An 8,678-nucleotide genomic window follows, 5' to 3' on the forward strand; every position below is an offset into this window, starting at 1 on the left:
GCATAAAAGAGTGTTTTCACACTCGTCGCTTGGCTTATATATGGCGCTGACTGTCACTCCTACTTCTAAATTCACATATAAACCCAAAAAAGTGGATGGAGGGAAGGCCTCTGTGGTAGCTCAGAGGTTAGAGCATCCAACGCGTTATTCGAAGGTTTGATTCCTGCTCACGGCTGGTTATTTTTTCACCCACTTTTCTTTCTTCTTATTTACATTCCATTGGTTCTAATAACTTCCCCTGTACATTCTTTGGCATTAATGTCTGTTAGATCTCATTAATATTGTGTTAAAACACAGAAAAACGAGCCCTTAGGTATACACTTCTTTCCCTTATTTCATTAAACGAGGGTCTCGTTGATTGATTTGATTGATTTGTGGGGTTTAACGTCCCAAAACCACTATTTGATTATGAGAGACGCCGTAGTGTAGGGCTCCGGAAATTTTGACCACCTGGGGTTCTTTAACGTGCACCCAAATCTGAGTACACGGGCCTACAAGATTTCCGCCTCCATCAGAAATGCAGCCGCTACAGCCGGGATTTGATCCCGCGACCTGCGGGTCAGCAGCCGAGTACCTTAGCCACTAGACCACCGTGGCGGGGCAAACGAGGGTCTCGTACTGGCAGACTTGGTGTCATTAGGTTGTATACGAGGTACTATTAATCAGCTGCCCGCTCATAATAAGTTCACGTGCTACGTGACGCCAAACATGCGCATAAAAGAGTGTTTTCACACTCGTCGCTTGACTTATAGATGGCGCTGACTGTCACTCCTACTTCTAAATTCACATATAAACCCAAAAAAGCGGATGGAGGGAAGGCCGCTGTGGTAGCTCAGAGGTTAGAGCATCCAACGCGTTATTCGAAGGTTTGATTCCTGCTCACGGCTGGTTATTTTTTCATCCACTTTTCTTTCTTCTTATTTACATTCCATTGGTTCTAATAACTTCCCCAGCACATTCCTTGGCATTACTGTCTGTTAGATCTCATTAATGTTGTGTTAAAGCACGGAAAAACGAGCCCTTAGGTATACACTTCTTTCCCTTATTTCATTAAACGAGGGTCTCGTACTGGCAGACTTGGTGTCATTAGGTTGTATACGAGGGACTATTAATCAGCTGCCTGCTCATAATAAGTTCACGTGCTACGTGACGCCAAACATGCGCATAAAAGAGTGTTTTCACACTCGTCGCTTGGCTTATATATGGCGCTGACTGTCAATCCTACTTTTAAATTCACATATACACCCAAAAAAGTGGATGGAGGGAAGGCCGCTGTGGTAGCTCAGTGGTTAGAGCATCGAAGCGTTATTCGAAGGTCGTAGGTTCGATTGCTGCTCACGGCTGGTTATTTTTTCAGCCACTTTTCTTTCTACTTATTTACATTCCATTGGTTCTAATAACTTCCCCAGCACATTCCTTATCATTACTGTCTGTTAGATCTCATTAATGTTGTGTTAAAACACGGAAAAACGAGCCCTTAGGTATACACTTCTTTCCCTTATTTAGTTAAACGAGGGTCTCGTACTGGCAGACTTGGTGTTATTAGGTTGTATACGAGGGACTATTAATCAGCTGCCCGCTCATAATAAGCTCACGTGCTACGTGACGCCAACCATGCGCATAAAAGAGTGTTTTCACACTCGTCGCTTGGCTTATATATGGCGCTGACTGTCAATCCTACTTCTAAATTCAGATATACACCCAAAAATGTGGATGGAGGGAAGGCCGCTGTGGTAGCTCAGTGGTTAGAGCATCGAACGCGTTATTCGAAGGTCGTAGGTTCGATTGCTTCTCACGGCTGGTTATATTTTCATCCACTTTTCTTTCTTCTTATTTACATTCCATTGGTTCTAATAACTTCCCCAGCACATTCCTTGGCATTACTGTCTGTTAGATCTCATATATATAAATATATATATTGCTGCGACAGGTTCGCCACATTCAAGTAGCCCGCCACAATCATCTTGGCACCAGCACCAGCAAGAACCGGCTCGGCTGGCATGCGCCACGCGTTCGTACGTTCCAACAACGAAGAAGAAGAAGATAGTCGGATCTGTGCCACTCGGCTACTCGAACTGGACGTCCATAGTTTTTAGAATCGTGGGCACAAGTTCGCCCTAATAAAGACGCTTGTTTTTTTAACCTGTCGGCGTCAGCATCGCTACATTTCTGGTGGAAGTGCTGGGTATGAACCGAAGCCCCGCGAGCTCAAGACAGCGTAGCCCCGACGACCAGCGTATCAAACCCGTGGAAGTGACTCCTGTACACCAGAGGGCAAGTCGCCGTCTTTGAGGTGACTCACCTGAGTTCGGTCCTCTTCACTTCACACCAAGGGGAATTCAAACGATGGATGCCACCACTATGACTAGCCAGGTAACACCAGCACAAGTGTTCATTAGCCAACCGCACCAGCCACCAGTTTTCCACGGCGACTCGTACGAGGATGTTGAAGATTGGTTGGACCTGTTCGAGAGAGTAGCGAGCTTGAATGGATGGGACGAAAGAGAGAAGCTCCGTCGCGTATACTTCGCCCTAGAAGACTTCGCGAAGACATGGTTTGAGAACCATGAAACCTCGTTGTCTACCTGGGAGGTATTTCGACGACAAGCAGTGGCTACGTTCGCGAACATAGACCGGAAAGAAAAAGCGGAGGCAGCTCTTCAATCGAGGAACCAGCTAACGAACGAGAGTGCTGCTATGTACATTGAGGACATGGTCCGCCTGTTCAAGCGTGCGGGTTACAACATGGCTGAGGATAAGAAGGTGCGCCATCTAATGCGCGGAGTGAAGCAAGAGCTGTTCGCCGTTCTCGTTCGCAACCCTCCGAGCACGGTTGCTGAGTTTTACTACGAAGCGACGGCCATCGAAAAAACACTGGAACAGCGGGCTCGGCAGTACAACCGGAATCTTAACTGCGCATCTGCACAGGTATTCCCCGGAGGCGTGCGAAACGACGTTGAAGCCCTGCGAGAGCTAATTAGATCAGTTATCAGAGAAGAACTGAGCAGACTGCATATGCCCCAGACTTCAACTGCACTATCTGTTACGGACGTTGTTCGTGACGAACTGAGGCAGGTGATACGAGAGCCAGAGCGTGAGCTGCAGCCGGTTCGACCTATCCGAACATACTCTGAGGTTGTCAGACAACCCATGGTACACAGCAATGCAGCAGTTGCGATGGCGACGACTCCTCTCCCACCTGCGGCACGCAGAGCACCTCGTCCACGGGAACCGACAGCTACCTATCTGCCCCCAGGAGCACGTAGCACACATCACTATGTGGAGCGTAGGCCCAGGAAAAGTGACGTCTGGCGTGATCACGAGCGCAGGCCTCTGTGTTTTCATTGTGGGGAAGCGGGTCATCTGTACAGATTCTGTCCTTACCGACAGGCTGGATTAAGAGGCTTCCCGTCATATGCACCGTGCCCCCGAAACGGCGAACGACCAGCGGAGATTGAGGAGTACTTGTCGACGCGCCAGAACTCGCCAACTCTACGCCAACACTGGTCACGGTCACCATCGCCTATGCGCTACCGGTCATCCAGCCCACGTACACCTTCAAGGCAGCCTGGTCATCGCTCTCCAAGTCTACACCCGGAAAACTGAAGCAAGCGACCTGTGGAGGTGAAGCCGCTGATAACGTCAGTTACGAAGATCCTCCAGTTTGGTTTCAGAGTGATGACGGTGTATTTCCGGTAGATGGGTGCAGCAACGAAAACGTTACTTCAGATTTGCGGTTGAGAATGGAAGGATGGGAGCTGAATGCCTTAGTCGACACCGGTGCTGATTATTCAGTGATAAGTCACAAGATGGTGAAAAAGCTAAACAAAGTTGTGACGCAGTGGAGTGGATCGCAGATACGCACGGCAGGCGGTCACATTATTACGCCCCTTGGCAGATGCACTGCAAGACTTGAAATACGTGGCTTTATTTACGTGGCCGATTTCATTGTGCTGCCAGAATGTTCAAGAGAACTCATTATAGGAATGGATTTTTTGCGAGCTAATGGCGCCGTAATTAACCTGCGTAGGTCCAGCGTGTCGTTTTCAACTGAACGAGCTATACCTGTGGAGGAATCTGAGGAACGACGCCTAACTGCTCTACGCGTTGTTCATGATGACGTAACTGTGCCGGCACGCTGCAGTATAATGGTGCTCGTAGAAAATGATGCATTGTACAACCGCGAAGGCATAGCGGATACAAATGTAGGACTGTTTTTGAACAAAGGTGTCTGCGTAGCTAGGGGTCTTGTTCACTTGATGAATGGCCGTGCAGATGTCCTACTCACAAATTTCTCCAATGAGCTTCAACACATCGCTCAAGGCACGGCTATCGCCTATTTACACGACTTCTGTAAGGCGACTGAACTATGCAGCTTAACGACATCAACCACTCGACCAGTGGCCTGCAACATCGACACATCCGTGACCGTCAATCAGAGCCTTCCGGACAGTCAGAAGAAACAGATTTACGCCTTGGTAAAAGAATTCTCTGATTGCTTTTCAAGTACCTCGAAGGTCCAGCGCACGTCAATCACGAAACACAGAATTATAACGCAAGACGACACGAGGCCTATATGCCAGCATCCATATCGGGTGTCACAGAAAGAACAGGAAATTATCAAGAAGCAAGTGGAGGAGATGCTTTCTGATGATGTCATCCAGCCTTCGAATAGTCCATGGGCGTCTCCCGTTGTGCTCGTTAAGAAGAAAGACAACACACTTAGATTCTGCGTCGACTACAGAAAACTGAACAGTGTAACTAAACGAGATGTCTACCCCTTGGCACGTATCGACGATACACTAGATCGGTTGCGATCCGCAAAGTTTTTCTCCTCCTTAGATCTGAAAAGCGGATATTGGCAAATAGAGGTCGACGAGCGGGACCGTGAAAAAACGGCATTCGTAACACCAGATGGCCTCTACGAATTCAAAGCGCTTCCATTCGGCCTCTGTTCCGCACCAGCGACGTTCCAGCGAATGATGGACACTGTCCTCGCCGGATTGAAATGGCAGTCATGCCTAGTGTATTTGGATGACGTAGTGGTATTCTCTGCAACGTTCGACAAACATCTAAAGCGACTACGCACAGTATTGGAAGCCATCCGGTCAGCGAAATTGACAATCAAACCCGAAAAATGCCACTTCGGCTTCGAAGAGCTGCGATTCCTTGGACATGTCATTAGTTCCGATGGTGTTCGTCCCGATCCCGAAAAGACAGCCGCTGTTCAGAGGTTCCCTACACCCAGAGACAAAAAGTCAGTGCATCGATTTTTGGGTTTTTGTGCCTATTATAGACGATTTGTGGAAAACTTCTCAAAGATTGCGGAACCTCTTACAAAACTGACAAAAGACGACGTGCCCTTCACGTGGGAAAGCGAACAACAGAAAGCTTTTGACGAATTAAGGAAACGACGACAGGGTTCACCAATACTTGCCCATTTTGATGAGACAGCCGACACTGAAGTCCATACCGATGCCAGCAATGTCGGCCTCGGCGCCATCCTTGTCCAGTGGCAAAATGGTCAAGAGAAAGTGTTAGCCTATGCCAGCCGCAAACTATCAAAAGCTGAGGCAAACTACTCTGCAACTGAAAAAGAGTGCCTCGCAGTCATCTGGGCCATAAACAAGTTTCGACCCTACCTTTATGGTAGACCGTTCAGAGCTGTCAGTGACCACCATGCTCTATGCTGGCTGGCAAATCTCAAGGACCCGTCAGGTCGACTAGCAAGATGGAGCCTTAGGCTGCAGGAGTATGATATTACGGTCGTGTACAAATCTGGAAGGAAACACAGCGATTCCGACTGCCTGTCACGCTCTCCCGTCGATCCAAGTGTACCTGAAGAGGAAGACTTCCCGTTTCTAGGCGTTGTCGACACATCCAAAATCGCTCAACTACAACGAAATGACCCGGATTTGCTGGCACTTATACAACACCTGCAGGGTCTCGACGTTCAAGTCCCTCGCATATTCTCCAGAGGGCTCTCCGCGTTCTGCCTACGAGGAAGTGTCCTTTACAGGAGGAACTTCGAACCTAATGGTGAAACGTTTTTACTAGTCGTGCCTACAGCCATGCGAGAGGAAATTCTGCACGCATGCCACGACGAGCCAACATCTGGACACATGAGTGTGACCCGAACATTCGCCAGGATTCGCCTGAAATACTATTGGCCTAAGTTGCTCGCATCAGTGCAGCGCTACGTGAAAACTTGTCGTCAATGTCAACGGCGCAAAACTCCACCCGTAAAACCAGCCAGCCTTCTCCAGCCAATAGACCCTCCAGATGCCCCATTCCAACAAGTCGGCATGGACTTCCTAGGACCTTTGCCGACATCGTGTGCAGGCAAGAAATGGATAGTCGTAGCCACAGACTATCTCACCCGTTATGCTGAAACTGACTCTCTATACAGTGCGACAGCTGCCGAAGTCGCCAAGTTCTTTGTGAAAAACATAGTGCTCAGACATGGTGCGCCCATCGTCGTTATTACGGATCGGGGCACCGCATTTACTGCAGACCTGATGCAATGCCTGATGCGCATGACAAATACCGATCACAGAAGAACAACGGCGTATCACCCTCAGTCAAATGGCTTAACCGAACGCCTCAACAGAACTCTGACCGACATGCTATAAATGTATGTTGATGTTGAACATAAACAGTGGGATGAAATATTACCCTATGTAACATTCGCATATAATACAGCCGTTCAAGAAACAACCCACGTTGCCCCTTTCGAACTAGTATTCGGCCGAAGAGTGACCACCCCGCTGGATGCCATGTTGCCACTACAGGACGGAAGCAGCTATCCACCTGACTTAGATGACTTCTTGCAAAGAGCCGAAGAAGCACGGCAAATGGCAAGATACCGAATACGCCACCAACAGCACGTCGATTCTAGTCGCTACAACAAGCGACGCAGTGACACACTTTATCATCCCGGTGACAAAGTGTGGATATGGATACCAGTGCGCCGCCACGGACTCTCTGAAAAGCTTCTTTGCCGATACTTCGGCCCTTATGAAGTACTCAACCGTATCAGCAACGTCACTTATGAAGTTAGATATGCTGGACACGTGAGTTCAAGACGCCGAAATCCCGCGGAAGTGGTCCACGTAGTCCGCATGAAGCCCTATCATGACAGATCGTCGAAAAACGAGTGAGAGTGCGCGTGTATCTTTTCACTGTCTTAAGCATCGGGACGATGCGTCTGAGGAGGGGGGCAATGCTGCGACAGGTTCGCCACATTCAAGTAGCCCGCCACAATCATCTTGGCACCAGCACCAGCAAGAACCGGCTCGGCTGGCATGCGCCACGCGTTCGTACGTTCCAACAACGAGGAAGAGGAAGATAGTCGGATCTGTGCCACTCGGCTACTCGAACTGGACGACCATAGTTTTTAGAATCGTGGGCACAAGTTCGCCCTAATAAAGACGCTTGTTTTTTTAACCTGTCGGCGTCAGCATCGCTACAATATATATATATATATATATATATATATATATATATATATATATTGTTAAGCGGTTTATTGACGGACACTCAGCGATGATTCACGACAGCGACAGTCAATGCGGGGATCGACTCTCTGCTCGAGCTGCTCTTTTTCTTAAGAAAAGGGCGACCCACTAGAAGGCGCTGAAGAGGATGACCCACTGTTCAAAGGCTTTACCACAACTACCCCGGGTACGAAAAGGGAGCCGCCTGGCGACCTAACAGCTGGTTACGATGAGCGGATCATGGTAGGCCTTGAGGCGCTCCACGTTAACAATGTCGCGTCCTCGACGACGCATGTCCGAAGATTGTTCGATGGGTTCAATCAAGTAGTTGACTGGGGAAGTGCATTTGACGACACGGTAGGGGCCTTCGTATTTAGGCAATAGTTTTGAAGATAGGCCAGTTGCAGTAGTAGGGATCGAGAGCCAGACGAGCGCTCCAGGGAGGAATGTGGGCGCAGTAGTACTGGCGTCAGCGCGAATGCTTTTTTGCCGCTCTTGATCATGCGCAGTAAAGGTCTTTGCAAGCTCTCGACATTCTTCAGCAAGCTTGGCTGTAGCAGAAATAGGTGCCCACTCAGACGGATCTGGCCTGTACGGAATTATCGTGTCGATGGTGTGTGACGGGTGCCTTCCATATAATAAAAAGAAAGGTGAAAAGCCAGTAGTGCTCTGAGGGGCGGTATTTATTATATGCGTAGGTGACGAAGGGTAGAATGGAATCCCAATTTGTGTGATCGGCGGCGACGTATTTGGAGAGCATGTCGCTCAGCGTACGGTTGAAGCGTTCTGTGAGGCCATTCGTCTGCGGGTGGTAAGCAGCAGTTTTGCGGTGAACAACGTTGCACTCTTTGAGAATGGCTTGAACGACTTCAGACAGGAAGACACGGCCTCGGTCACTGAGCAGTTCCTGGGGTGGGCCGTGTCGCAGAATGAATCGTTGGAGCAGAAAGGAAGCCACATCGCTCGCTGTAGCCGCGGGAAGAGCGGCCGTTTCGGCGTATCGCGTGAGGTGGTCCACAGCAACAATGGCCCAGCGGTTACCAGCCGACGTTAGTGGAAGTGGCCCATACAAATCGATGCCAACGCGCCCAAACGGCCTGGCAGGGCAAGGTAGAGGTTGCAGACCTACCGGCGACAGGTGCGTTGAAGTTTTGCGGCGCTGACATTCTATGCAGGAGCGAA

The sequence above is a fragment of the Rhipicephalus microplus genome, chromosome 1 (genome assembly GCF_043290135.1).
Source record: "Rhipicephalus microplus isolate Deutch F79 chromosome 1, USDA_Rmic, whole genome shotgun sequence".
Classification (NCBI taxonomy): Eukaryota; Metazoa; Arthropoda; class Arachnida; order Ixodida; family Ixodidae; genus Rhipicephalus; species Rhipicephalus microplus.